This window comes from Trichechus manatus, unplaced genomic scaffold (genome assembly GCF_000243295.1).
Source record: "Trichechus manatus latirostris isolate Lorelei unplaced genomic scaffold, TriManLat1.0 scaffold00155, whole genome shotgun sequence".
Taxonomy (NCBI): Eukaryota; Metazoa; Chordata; class Mammalia; order Sirenia; family Trichechidae; genus Trichechus; species Trichechus manatus.
Genome location: NW_004444091.1, coordinates 3,847,596 through 3,863,035, shown reverse-complemented (window position 1 = coordinate 3,863,035; position 15,440 = coordinate 3,847,596).

The window sequence follows — 15,440 nt, the reverse complement described above, 5'->3', positions numbered from 1 at the left end:
TTATCAACAAAGCAAAGAGACAACTGGGAGAAAATATTTGGGAACTACATAGCCAATAAATCAAACCAAACCCACTGCTGTCTAGTCAATTTCGACTCATAGTGACCCTATAGGACAGAATAGAACTGCCCCATAGGGTTTCCAAGGAGCGGTTGGTGGATTCAAACTGCTGACCTTTTGGTTAGCAGCCGAACTCCTAACCACTGCACCACCAGGGCTCCATATATCCAATAAGGGTTTAGTATCCAGGATATATAAAGAACTCATAAAACTTAACAAAAACAAAAGACAAACAACCCAATTGAAAAATGGACAAAGGATTTGAATAGATATTTCACCAAAGAGGATATTCAAATGGCCAACAGACTCATGGAAATGTGTTGAATATCATTAGCCATCTGAAAGACGCAAATCAAAACCACAATGAGATACCACTTTACTCCCACTAGGATGGCTAAGATTAAAAACACAGAAAATAAATGTTGGCTAGGTTGTGGAGAAACTAGAACCTTCATCATCTGCTGGTGGGAATGCAAAATGGTACAGCTGCTGTGGAAAACAGGTTGGCAGTTCCTCAAGAAGCTAAACATACAGCTACCATAAAACTCATTGCCGTAGAGTTGAATTCTGACTCACAGCAACACTGTAGGACAGAGTAGAACTGCCCCATAGAGTTTCCACGGCTGCAATCTTTACGGAAGTAGATTGCCACATCTTTCTCCTGCAGAGTGGCTAGTGGGTTTGAACCACTGACCTTTTGGTTAGCAGTCTAGCGCTTAACCACTGCATCACCAGGGTTCCTTACAGCTACCATTTGATCCAGCAATTCCACTCCTAGGTATATACTTGAAAGCAGCTTGATACTTGAAAGCGGCAACATGAACAGAAACATGTACACCAATATTCATTGTAGCACTATTCACAATAGCCAAAAGGTAGAAACAAACCCAAATACCCATCAACGGATGAATGGATAAAAAAATGTGGTACATACATACAATGGAATATTACTCAGTCAAAAAGAGAAAGGAAGTCCTGATACATGGCACAACATGGAAAAACCTTGAAAACATTATGCTGAGTGAAGCAAGTCAATCACAAAAGGTCAAATATAGTATGATCTTACTAATGTGAAATACCTAGAATAGGCAAATATATGGAGATGAGAGTTTAAAAGTGGTTACCAGGGGAAGAAGGAAGGGGAAATGGAATTATTGGTTTTTTTTTTTAGGAAGCACTGAGTTTTTGTTTATGGGGACGGAAAATCTGGCAAAGGACATTAGTGATGGTAGCATAGCAAGACTGATGTAATTGATCTCACTGAATTGTATATGTGAAACATGTTGAACTGGCAAATGTTGTGTTATCTATATTTTGACAACAATTTGTCATTTGAAATTGCTGTACTATTTTTCTCCTTTGATTAAAATCTATTTAAGTGCCCCCCAAAAGAATACCCTAAAGAAAGTGAAACGCAAACTATAAATGGAAGAAGATATAACCAACAAATGATTGCATTAAGAACATTCGCAGAACTCCTAACCCAACAGAAGAATGGGCAAAAGACATGAAAAGGCGCTTCACCAAGGAGGAAACACAACCAAGAAACATGGGAAGAGATACTTGACCTTCCTCAGTAATCATGGAAATGTCAATCAAGGCCACAATGAGAAAGTATTTTTCACTCATTCCATTGTCAACAATTAAGAATCTGACAATAAGAGCTGGAGAGGTTGTGGATCTAAGAGATCTCTTACACAGTATAAACTTGGACATCTGCATGCCCAGCAACTATGGAAACCACTCCAAGAAAAAGCCCTGCATATCTGCACCAGGAGACAAGCACAAGAAGGTTCACACACCATGCTTGTAATAGCAACCAATAGTTGGCTGGCAGCACCTTCATGCCCATGGATAGAAGATGGATATATGACTTTCTCCACCATGGAATATTATACAGCAGTGAATATGAATTAAATCCAGTTAAACACAAAAACATGGATGAATATTCACAACAGTAAAAAAGTCAGGTCTAGAAGACCACTCATAATATGATTCCTTTTTATAACATTAAAAAATGAAATAAAATAATATATTTATTTTTTTAATTTTGGATTTGAGTCACCTCTGAGATGTGGGGGGGTGGGGGACAGACTATGGGAGAAACACATATAGTAGATTTAAATTATTCTCAGAGTCCTAGTTCTTGAGTTGGTTGATAATTCAAGAGGTTTTATTAAAATGTTATTAGTGGCTGAAGGAATCAATAATAAAAAAGAGGGCCATGCATAGACTAATAATGAGAATGTGTCATGAACCAAAGATTTTGATCAATCTAGCACCATGCATAATAGAAAAACTTAATGTTACACATCAGTAGGTATAGTGTGATATTCACAAACATGTATGTGCAAATCTGCATTAAAAATTTTGCACAGACTTTACCAAAAAGTGAAAAGACAAGCTACAGACTAGGAGAACATCTTTGGAAACCATATATCCAGTAAGAATAACCAAAATATACATATAAGTTTGGCAACAAAAAGACAAATAACCCAATCATAAAACAGGCAAAGGACTTGAATAGACATTTCACCAAAGAGGACATTCAAATGGCCTATCATTCTTTGTGCATGTGTGTTTCTTTTTCTAAATCACTTAAGTGTAAATTTAAGCCATAATACATATTTTACTTCTAAATACTTGTGTGTATTTTCTAAAAAGGATATTCTCTTACATAACCTCATAAACACATGAAAAGATGCTCAAAGTCATTAGCCATCAGAGAGGAAATAAATCAAAACCACAAAGAGATACCATTTCACTCCCACTAGGATGGCTAAGATTAAAAAAACAAACAAAAAAAAAAACCTAGGAAATAACAAATGTTGGCAAGCATGTGGAGAAGTTGGAACCATTATTCATTGCTGACAGGAATACAAAATGGTACAGTTGTTGTGGAAAACAATGTGGCAGTCCTTCAAAAAACTAAAAATAGAACTACCATATGACCCAGTAATTCCACTCCTAGGTATATACCCAAAAGACCTGAAAGCAGAGACTCAACCAGAGACTTCTACAGCAATGTTCATTGCAGCACTATTCACAATAGCCAAAAGGTAGAAACAACTTAAATGCCCATCAGCAGATGAATGGATAAACAAAAGGTGGTACATACATGCAATGGAATATTATTCAGCCGGCAGGAGAAACGAAGTCTTGATACATGCTACAGTATGGATGGAGCTTGAAGATATTATGCTAACTGAAATAAGTCAATCACAAAAAGACAAATGTTATATGACCTCACTCATACAAAAAGACAAGAAAAGGCAAATGTATAGTGACCAAAGTTTATTAGTGGTTACCAGGGGCAACAGGGGGGGAGGGAGAAAAGGGGGGTTACTGCTTATGGAGTACTGAGTTTTGGTTTATGGTGATGGGAAAAATTGCATCGATTAAGCGTAGGGTGGCACAATCAACTATTTTAAGTGCTGTCAATATGTTGAACACCTATAAAAGTTGAATTGGCAAAAGTTGTGTGACAATTTACAAGAGTGACAAAAAAAAAAAAGAGTGGCTGTTGAAGCTGTTTATGTACAATCAAACACCTCATGGGATTTGTTTCCTTGATTTGGAGGTTTAGGGTCACAGTTTCATGGGATGTCCCAGTTAATTGGCCTAATATTGTGTTTAGTGCCTCTGTTCTACCTCCTAGTTCACTGTGTAGTGCCTGGGGTCTTAAAAGCTAGCAAGCATCCATCCAAAGTTCAACAACTGGACTCTATTCACCTGGAGCAATAGAGGAAGAAGGAGTCAGGAATAGAAAGAGGATATGGAATGAGTGGCTAACTGCCTCCATGAACAACTGTATCCTTTGCCATGAGACCAGAAGAACTGGACAGTGCCCGGCTATGACTACTGAACATTTTGATCAAAGGTTCTATAGAACTGTCCTGATCAAAAGGGGAAAAACGCAGAACAGAATTTCAACTTCTCATGGACTTTCTGGAGCCATGGAGGGTGGATGAACCCTTGAAACTATTGCCTTGAAATAATCTTTAAACCTTAAACCAAAAATATCCCCTGAAGTCTTTTGAAAACCAAACAATTTAGCTTAACTAGTAAAAAATGTCTGCCTTGAGCATTATGTTCTTTTAAGATCTATCTATATAGGATCAAATTGACAACAGCAACTCAAAAGATTAGATAGGAAACTTAGGGAGAAATGAGTTTATGTTAATGGGGGAGGAACAACTCAGAAAAGGAGGGTGAGAATGGTCACACAACTTGAAGAATGTAATCAATGTCACTGAAATGTACATGTAGAAACTGTTGAATTAGTATATGTTTTGCTGTGTATATTCTCAACAACAACAAAATAAATAGAATTAAAAAAAATTTTGTCCAGGATAAAAATGGATAGGCATTAGTATCTCTGGCTAGTGAGTGACATTTTAAGTCATTTAGATTTTCTTATTTTTGCTTTTCTGTATTTTCCAAATTTGCTATAACGAAAATATATTTTCAAAAAAAGAACACTTTTTTTATTGTGATTTAAGTACAAGTTTACAGTTCAAGTCAGTTTCTCATACAAAAGTTTATATACACATTGCTATGTGATCCTAGCTGCTCTCCCTATGATGTGACAGTACACTCCTCCTTTCCATCCCGCATTTCCTGTGTCCATTCAACCAGCTCCTGTCCCTTTTTGCCTTCTCGTCTCACCTCTGGACAGGAGCTGCCCATTTAATCTCATGTATCTACTGGAGTTAAGAAGCACTCTCTTCACAAGTGTCATTTTATGTCTCATAGTTCAGTTTAATCTTTATCTGAAGAGTTAGCTTCAGGAATGCTTTCAGTTCTGGGCTAACGGAGAGTCCAAGGGCCGTGTCTTCTGGGGTCCCTCCAGTCTCAGTCAGACCATTAAGTCTGGTCTTTTTACGAGAATTTGAGTTCTGCACCCTACTTTTCTCCTGCTCCATCAGGGACTCTCTGTTGTGTTCCCTGTCAGGGCAGTCATTGGTGCTGGGCACCATCTAGTTCTTCTGGTCTCAGGATGATAGAGTCTCTTGGGCTAATATTTTCCTTGTGTCTTTGGTGTTCTTCATGCTCCTTTGCTCCAGGTGCGTTGGGACCAATTAATGTATCTTAATGGCCACTCACTAGCTTTTAAGACCCCAGAAGCCAGTCACCAAAGTGGGATGCAGAACATTCTCTTAATAAACTTTGTTATGCCAATTGACCTAGATGTCCCCTGAAACCACGGTCCCCTGACCCCTGTCCCTGCTACTCTGTCCCTCAAAGTGTCTGGCTGAAGAATACACTTTTTAATAGAAGGAAAAATACAGTGACATAACCACGATACCCAGTTGAAACTCACTTATGATTTTCTAGTAGGTACTGTTTTCATCCTTTAATGAATGAGTCACAAAGACGTAGAAAGCTGAAAATCACACACTTCTTTTCAATTTAATTTTGTTAAGTATTGAGTGACTGAATGTTTAGTATAAAGGAGACACATAGACAAGACATATTCCCTCCTCTTAAGGAGTTTACAGGCATGGAGGAAAATAAGACTATAGAAATAACTGCACCTCAAGGCAGAACAAAGTAAGTGCCTTAAGACTATGCAGACGGCTGTGTGTGGGTAGGGGGAACTCACACCTGATCGGAGGTACTTGGAAAATCTTCACAAAGATTCTAAGCGGGCAAGGGGGTTGATTACAAGGAATTGAATACTAAGCTAGGCAGTGAAAACAGAAAAGATACACTGAAACAGTACAGTGTATCCTTATCCTTTTTTTAAACTATTTTAAAAACATTTCAGTAAGTTGAAGTTTTTTATGTTTACTTTTTACTTTGGCATAATTTCTGACTTATAGAAAAATTGGTAGAATAGTATATTCTTTATACCCATTCTCCAATTGGTAATATTTTCCCACATTTACTCTATCATTCTTTGTGCATTTGTATTTATGTTTTTGAATCATTTGAGTGAAATTAAAGCCACGATATATATTTTACTTCTAAATACTTCAGTCTGTATTTCCAAAAAACAAGCATATTCTCTTACATAACCACAGGAAATTATCTAAACCAGGAAATTAACATTAATACAATATTATTATCGAATCTATAGACCTTATTCATATTTCATCAATAATATCCTTTATGGCAAAGAAAAACCCAGTTTACACACTGTAATCATGTCCCTTTATTCTCCTTTAACCTGGAATCATTCCTCAGTCTGTCTTTGTCTGTCATGACTTTGACATATTTGTAGTTATTGTAGTCTGTTATTTTGTAGACTGTCTCTCAGTGTGGGTTTGTCTGATGTTTCCTCATGACTAGATTTAGGTTTTGCGTCCTGGTCAGAATACAACAGAGGTGAAGTTGTATCCTTCTCAGGCACATGATGTCAATTTGTCCCATTACTGGTGACATTAACTTTGATCACGTGGTAAAGGCAATATCTGCCAGGCTTCTCCACTGTAGAATTACTATTTTCCTCTTTGTAATTAATAAGTATTCATGGCGAGCTACAGCTGCTAACCAAAACGTCAGCAGTTCGAATCCACCAGCCGCTCCTTAGAAACCCTATGGGGCAGTTCTATCCTGTCCTATAGGGTTGCTATGAGTCGGAATCGACCCGATGGCAATGGGGTTGTTTTTGGTTTGGTTATGGAGAGATAGTTTGAGACTTTGTAAATACTCAGTTTACTAATCAAACTTTCGCCCACTAATTTTAACATCCATTGATGATTCTTGCCTGAATCAATTATTCTACCATTCTTCTATACTTATCACTTGGCTTTCTGTGGCCTGTAAGAAAGAACTTGCCTTTCTCTCATTTATTTATATCACTATGTATACAGGGATTCTTATTTTATTCAATGGGTTATAAATGTTACTATCATTGTCTATTTGATGCTTAAATTGTCCTAGATTTGAGCAATGGAAAAGGAGCCCTGGAGGTGCAGTGGTTAAGCGCTCTGCAGCTAACCGACAGGTTGGAGGTTCAAACCCACCAGCCGCTCTGCTGGAGAAAGATGTGGCAGTCTGCTTCCGTAAAGACTACAGCCTTGGAAAGCCCATGGGGCAGTTCTACTCTGTCCTATAGGGTCGCTATGAGTTGGATCGACTTGATGTCAAGTGGTTTGACCAACAGAAGCCTCTTTAGACTGGCTTCTATGTCTTTTTGATAAATCCCCATCATTTTATAAGCACCTATTTTCTGGCACAAGATATTCCAGGCTCATCTTGTGCCTTCATTCCTGTAGCCCTGAAATCAGTAATTTCTCCAAGGAGCTCTGGTTCCTTTTAGTGCAGAATGAATGATATTTAGAAACCTAGGTGCCAGGCGTGCTCATTTCTCCTGGAGTATCACTGCTTCTAGGCCCTCTCAGCAAATAAAGCTAGGAAACATATGCATACAAGTACATACACCCATACTTGTGTATATGTGTGTATTTCAGTATTTGTATGTGTGTACGTGCAGTGAAACCATGAGTTCATACTGATCTCTCCAGTTCTAGTCCAGTCCCATAGGGTTAGTTCTAATCTTCCCCTTTTCCACATTTGTAATTTCCTTCAGTAAACGATTTGATTAAAGGCTGTGGATATAGTTCAAACCCTTATCATTAATGATGGTACCCAGAAACCACTGTCCCTCAAGCAGCTGACTTTGCCTTGTGCTCAAAGAGCCAACTTGGGCAGCCCCCAGCCTGTGAGAGACCCTTGCCCTAACTGGGCAAAACAGCAGAAGGAGTAGCCAGTCAGGGGCTGATTTAGAGCCAGAAGGTCCTTCTGGAAGGTGCAGGGGAGGCAGAAGCAGAATCTCCAGGAAGTGGGGATGGGGGTGGGGTGGAGGTTCAAAACACTGGGCTTTTCTGGATGAGATGAGAAGCCAGAGCAGATGGGCTGTTGGCTGGTTCCACGGAGACCATAAATGACCTAAGGGGCACTTGAAAGGGCAAACCTGTTCCCAACAGCAACTGGGATGACAGCCTCTTGACTAGAGGCTTTTGTTGGCACAACAGCTGGCTCTGGCCATGGCTGCCTCGAGCAGCTGGGACTGGGAGAGGCTCCTTACATTCAGCTGTCGGCTGATGGGAGCGAGCCTCCAGGAGAGGTCATACGTACACCCCGTTTATTTAGGACTAAGGTGAGTTCCAACACTAGTGACCTTACTTAGAGCCTCCTCAGACCTGTTTATTCCTAACCAGGTGATGCATTTTCCTACTGTTCTATTCCTAGGGGTCCTGTTCCTTTTAAGATGACTGCATTTGGGGGTTTCAATGCTCTGGCTCAACAAATAAACTTTCCAAAGAATGATGAACGTAAATCAGGGTTTTATTTGTATCCTTTAACTCAACCTTGGCTGAAAAAGGAGGGTGCTTTATGGAATATGGAGGCAGTGGAGAGATTCATGGAGAAAGTTCAGCCACATTCAGAAAACACCACCAGAAGCACAACATTTTGGAGCCCTTACGTGCCAGACGGAGCCCTGGTGGCTCAGTGGTTAAGAGTTTGGCTGCTAACCAAAAGGTTGGCAGTTTGAATCCACCAGCTGCTCCCTGGAAACCCTATGGGGCAGTTCTACTCTGTCCTATAGGGTCGCTATGAGTTGGAATCCATTCAATGGCAATGGGTTTTTTATGTGCCAGACTCATACATCAAGCGGTCTGCACACACTACCTCCCAGAGCAATTCTGTGACGGGGTATGACCAGGAAACAAGGCCCAGGGAAGCGAAACAAATGCCTCAGGGTACTGGGCAGAGGTGCTTCGGGTGCTTCAGGCTACGCTTTAACACGTCTACCTTCCAGGGGCTCGAGCCCAGTGGGAGCTGAGTGCACTCAGGACCCACAGGGCTTGATGGCTGTATGTAAAGCAGTCAACCAGTGCTTCTATTTTAAGGCTGCGAGAAACTGCAAATTAGTAACTAAGGGCTACTTGAATCAACTGATATGTCCCAAGGCTGAAAAACTGTGGTCCCTGGCACTCACTACTAATGCAAGGAGTTGATTTTCTACTCCACAGAAGACAAAAACTCCCAATCCCCAGCACACACAGAGTGTGAAGGCCTTCTGCCCACAACCAGGAACGTCCTTCTATGCCAGCCTGGACAAGCTGTTTAGACCGTGTAAGAAGTACAAACTTGCTCTCAGTCATATAAATCCAAGCAAATGTCACTGAAGGCTTCAAAATAAGCCAACTTGACATGGGCCCAGACGTGTCAACCCAAAATGCATTTGGAATGAGGGGTGCCTGGCCCCAGGGACCTCAGCTCCAGCACCAATTTTCTTTTGAGCCGACATCTTGCTTCCTTCCCTTCAGCCCAGTTTCAACCCAGATGGGAAAGGAGCAGAAAAGAAAAGGAAAGCTACCAGCTTCAGAACAGCCCCGAGCAGGAGAGCTGCAGGGAAAGTTCTTATGTGGCTTCCATGTCTGATTTAGTAACAAACACCTCCCAACACCCCTCTAGGCTGTCAGGAAGATGTTGTGCCAGGGTCTTCCCACCAAGCCTCCCCCCAGCCCCCAAGCCCTTACCCCCGCCCCTGTCCAGCTGACCAGGCCTTCTACCTGCTCTTCTTCCTCCTCCCCGCTTCAGGCCCAAGAGCCCTGCTGGTGGTCTTGCACCAGTAGCTGCATTTTGCTTGTTGCGGGGAGTTGAGACAGCCAGGGCCAAAGAGGTTTTCAGATTGTGGTCAAGAGTACCTTCACTAAGCAAATTAAGTCAAATTCACTAGAAGAAATATCTAGAATAGGCCAATGTATAGAGACCAAAGTGTATTAGTGGTTACCAGGGGTGGGTGGGAGGGGGAAAGGGAGGGTCATTGCTTAGGGGGCGTGGAGCTTCTATCAACGGTGATAGAAGAATTTGGAAATTGATAGTGGTGATGGTTGCACAACATGATGAATTATACATGTCAAAAGAAGTTGAAGTGGCAAAATTTTTGTTTTATATATATTTAAAAAAGAAAATTTCTAACCAAGCCCATTGCTGTCAAGTTGATTCCAACTCATAGTGACCATATAGGAAATGGTAGAACTGCCCCATAGGGTTTCCAAGGCTGTAAATCTTTATGGAAGCAGACTGCCACATCTTTCTCCCATAGAGCAGCTGGTGGGTTCGAACTATCAACCTTTCACTTAGCAGGCGAGCACTATAACCACTGCACTACCAGGGCTCCTTCTGTTATATATGTACTTACCAGAGAGTCCTCGTGGCACAGTAGTTAAGAGCTACGGCTGCTAGCCAAAAGGTGGGCAGTTTGAATCCACCATCTACTCCTTGGAAACCCTATGGGGGCAGTTCTACTCTGTCCTATAGGGTCGCTATGAATTGGAACCAACTCAACAGCAATGGATTTGGGTTTGGTTTTTTTTTTTGGTATACTCACCACAATTTTTAAAAATTAAAAAAAAATTTTTTTTAAATTGTGGTGAGTTGTTTTATATATATATACTTACCAAAATTAAAAATTTTTTTGTAAAAAAAATACCTCTAACCTAAACTGGGGGACATTCTAAAAAACCACCAGCCTGTGCTCTCCAAATCTGTCAATGACGTGAATGACAAAGAAAGGAAAGGAACACTTGACAACTGAGCATAATGGGGTTTTCAAAATTGGGACAAGTGGGAAAACCTGAATAAAATCTGTAGATTATATAATAGTATTGTATCTGTGTTGATGTCTTGACTTTGATAATTGTGTTCTGGCTAAGTAAAAGACTGTCCTTGTTGTAGGAAATATACACTCGAGTATTTAAGGGTAAAGAGGCATCATATCTGTAACATATTCTAAAACGGTTCCGGAGGAAGAAAAGAGAGAGAGAGAATGATGACACAAGTGTGGTAAAATATTAATATTTGCGGGATCTGGGTGAATACTATTCTTGCAACTGTTCTGTAAGTTTAAAATTATAAATAAAAACAATAGGGAGAAAAAAAACAAGTGCCCTGCAACGTCTGAACCCTTCCTGGTTCTCCTGGCCTAGATCCTTTGAAAGTCAGCTTGGCCCTGCTGGGCTGGCCATCTGAGAGCACCGTCCTCAGGACCTGGCACTCTCCTCTCTTAACCTTCTCCCCACCCTGGCAAGGCTCACTCCCATCTGCTGCCCACAGGCCAGCCTCCAAGCTGCCCGGAGTTGCTGGAGAAAGCCTCAAAGCTGTGCGGGGCCAGGACTCTGGGGCTGCTCGGGTGGGGCTCTGGGTCAGCCCCAAGCTACATAGGTCCTAGAAACTTCCTGCTTTGTATCTGGCCTTATTCTTGGACTCTAGAACAGACATAAGCCTTTCTTCAAATTCCCTCCTCTCCACCTGAGAGTTCCTGCGTCTCCTTTCTACTCTCCCTGGTCTCAGAAGAAAAAGTATCCAACTGTTTTCTAGGGGCTGACTCCATCTCCTGTGCCCACCCAGGCCCTCGCCTAATGACTGCTCCTGTCTTGAGCCCTCTGTGCCCCTCTCTCCCCTCCTCCTTCTCCTCAGCCCCAGAGCCTGGCTCAGGTCTGTCTGCTGCAAAACATTCTTCCTCCTGCTTCCCTCTGCCAGTGACCATTCTTCACTCAGAGCAACTTCTCAGTCCACTTCCAGCCCACACATCCACTTACTCACACCTGTACATCTGGCTTTGTCCCCATCCCACAACCCTCCCACCCCCACCTCAAAAAAGAGGCACAGCATCAAAGACACAGGATTAGAATCAGAAGACATGAGTTCCAGTCTCTGCTCCATCTCTTAAGAGCAGTGTGATCTGGGGCACATTTCCAAAACCTGTGGGGAATATAGGTGCAGGCACACGGTGAACACAACCTCAGAGCCTAACATCAAACTTGACCTGTCAGCCGATGGCTCCCAAACCCACATCTCCACTACAGGTCCTTTTTCTGGACTCCACTCCTCTGTATCCCAAAGCCGTTTGGACATCTCCCCCGGGCATCCAGCCAGTTCTTCAAATTTCATATGCCTATAATTAGATCCATTCTCATTACCGTTGGATTGGCTGAAAGGCAGTCTAACAGGTGCTTAAAAAAAACAAAACCACACCAGTTGCCAACGAGTTGATTCCAACTCATGGAGACCTCTGTGGAATAGAACTGTCCTCCACAGGATTTTCACCATTGTGACCTTCTGGAAGAAGATTGCCAGGCCTTTCTTCCAAGGTGCCTCTGGGTAGGTTCAAACCACCAACCTTTCAGTTAGCAGTCAACCGCTTAACCGTTTGCACCAAGGCCACCCAAAAGTAATAGACTTTTGGGGAAATAATCTGATATTCCAAAAATGCATAAAAGCAGCTCATCCCGGCTTGTACTGTTTTATTATGAACTATATTTTCAGCATTTAAGGTTCCTGAGGGGCTTAATTCGCTAGTCAATAGCCTATTCAACAAACAAGCTCCTCTTGAAAAGCCTTTCTGTTAAGGTGAGCCCCCTCGCCCAGTCACACAGAGCACATACTTCAAACTCAACTTTGACTCTTTTTCTCTCATGTCCCCACATCCGGTTGGTGAATCCTGTCCGTGCACCTGCCCCAAAGGCCCCCATGGGCTCCCTCCTTTCCACGAGCACACTGCTACCAGCTGCCCCTGCCCTCGCTGGCTCTGTGTCATGGGTACTGCCTCCTGACTGAGGGCCTATCTTAGGTCTCACCCTAGCCCACTGATGCTGTCTTCTGTCATGGTCACTTTCTCAAAGCATAGAGCTGACTGCCTCACATTCTTGTTCCTACAGCTGCCGTGGCTCCCCTTGGCTCTCAAATCAAGTCTAAACTCTCTGTCTACAATTCAAAGCCCTCCCCAACAGCCCTCATCTAGCCACCTTCCAACTCCATTTTCACTACTCCCTACTCATGTACCCTGAGCTCCAGGCAAACCGGGCTTCGCGCCATCTGGAAACATATGCTCCCTTTGCCCAAAATAACCTACACCCCCACCCCACCTGTTGAGGTCCATCCTTGAAGGATTATTCAATAAATAGTACTGGGACAATTGGTTAGTCATTTGAAGAAAATTGTTTAGATTCTTCACTTCATACTATACACCGAAGCATATTCCAGATAAATTAAATATAAAAATATAATAAACTCACATATATAAAATATCAAACTGTAAAAGTCTGAAGAAAATGTAAGTCATTAACAAATTTCTGAAAGGGGAGAAGATCCTAGGCTTAAAAGTAAAAAATAAAATTTTTTAAAAGTTTTATTGTTGTACTTTAAGTGAAATTTTATAATTTGTCTCTCATACAAAAATTTATACATACGTTGTTATGTGACCCTAATTGCTCTCCCTATACTGTGACAGCACAATCCTCCTTTCCACCTGATTTCCCGTGTCCATTCAACCAACTCCTAACCCTCTCTGCCTTCTCGTCTCACCTCTGGACAGGAGCTGCCTATTTAGTCTCATGTATCTACTTGAGCAAAGAAGCACACTCTTCACGAGTATCATTTTATGTCCCACAGTCCAGTCTAATCTTGGTCTGAAGAGTTGGCCTCGGGAATAGTTTTAGTGCTGTGCTGACAGAGAGTCCAGGGGCCATGCTTTCTGGGGTTCCTCCAGTCTCAGTCAGATCATTAAGTCTGGTCTTTAAAAAGAATAAAACTTCAAAGAAAATAAGTATAGATCTGACTTCATAAAATAATTGTTTTACTTGTGTATACAGAAAGTGAACATAACCAAAATTAACTAGAAAGCCGTAATTTTGGGGAATGTTTACAGCAAGTCCAAGGGTTGACATAATTTTATACGTGATGAGTTTGTTTAGAAAATAACAATAAAACAATAGGACCGCTATAGACAAACAGGCAAAGGAACAAGAACAGATCATTTAAGAGAAGATACGTTGTTTTGTTGTTGTTGTTGTTGTTAGTTGCCCTTGAGTCAGCTCCAACTCATGGTGACACCATGTACAAAAGAATGAAACACTGCACAGTCCTGCACCATCTTCAATCCATCCCTCCATCTCAGGGCTCAGTCAACTACTGATCTGCTTTCTGACATATGTATTTCCTTTTCTAGACCTTACTATAAACAGAATCATATAGTATGTTCTGCTTTTATCTGGCTTCTTTCACTCAGTGTGATGATTTTGGGATTCATCCTTGTTGCATTTATCAGTATTTCATTTTTTATTGGTTTTATTTCATTTCGTTCAATGGTTATCATGTTTTGTTTGTTCATTCATCTGTTGATGGATATTTGGATTGTTTCCAGTTTAAGATTATGAATAAAGCTGCTATGGGCATTCTTATACAAGTCTTTATGTGGACATGTTTTCATTTCCCTTGGGTAAATACCTAGAACAGCTGACTTTTATGGTAGGTATATTTTTATTTTATTTTAAGGTATCAAATACTTTATTTACATTTTGTTTACAGCACACACTTTTTTTCTTCCCAGGCATTTGTAAATCAGTGTATAGTTCATAAGAAATTTACTTGACAACATTTTGATTTATTTATATTTGAATCATCAGGATGCTTAGCAGTGGACACTTAGGTAGGTATGTTTTTAAGAAACTACTGTTTTCCAAAGTGTTTAGACCATTTATATTCCAACCAGCAACATGTGAGAGTTCCAGTTTCTCCACATCCTCGCCAATACTTGATATAGTCAGTCTTCTTAACTTTAGTTATCCTAGTGAATGTTTAGTGATATCTCATTGTGGTTTTAATTTTCCCTTATAACTTCCCTAATATCTAATGATGTTGACCATATTTTCATGTATATCTTCTTTGGTAAAATGTCTGTTGAAATCTTTTGCCCATTTTTTTTATGTTGGATTGTTTGTCTCATTATTGAGTTCTAAATGTTCTACATATATTCTGGACAGTCTTTTGTCAGATTCATTATTTATTAATAGCTGCATTTTACAGATGGGGAAACTTCGGCTTGGAAAAATGAAAAACTGGTCAAAGTTACAAAAATTCAAACCCAGACAGTCTGACTACAGAGCCTACACTTTAACCATTATTCCTATACTGCCTCCCATTACACCTCAATTCTCACAAGGCACCATAGGAATTATTTTCTGATAAAGAAACTAAAACTTGGCAGAGTTAATAAATCATTTTAACACAGCTAATAAACGTAGGACAGCAAGAGCTTAACTATCTCCGAATGTCCAATTTCACCACATTCTAAACTTTTACACTGTCTCCACAGTGATCTTCCCCAAACGTAAATCGGATCCAAATATGATGGCTCTGGACTCCAGTCAATACTAACCCCACTGCTTCGCACAGGTGGCCTTCCTTGATTCATCTGGTCCTCTAGTCTCAACTACTGCCACTCTTTAGGCACACACCACATCCCAGCTGCTCTGAGCGGCGTACAACTGCTCCAGGTTATCAAGCCGTCTGTTGCCTCAGCATGTGGTGATCCCTCTACTTGGAACCCTATTCCTCACAACGCCTGGCTAACTCCAACTTGT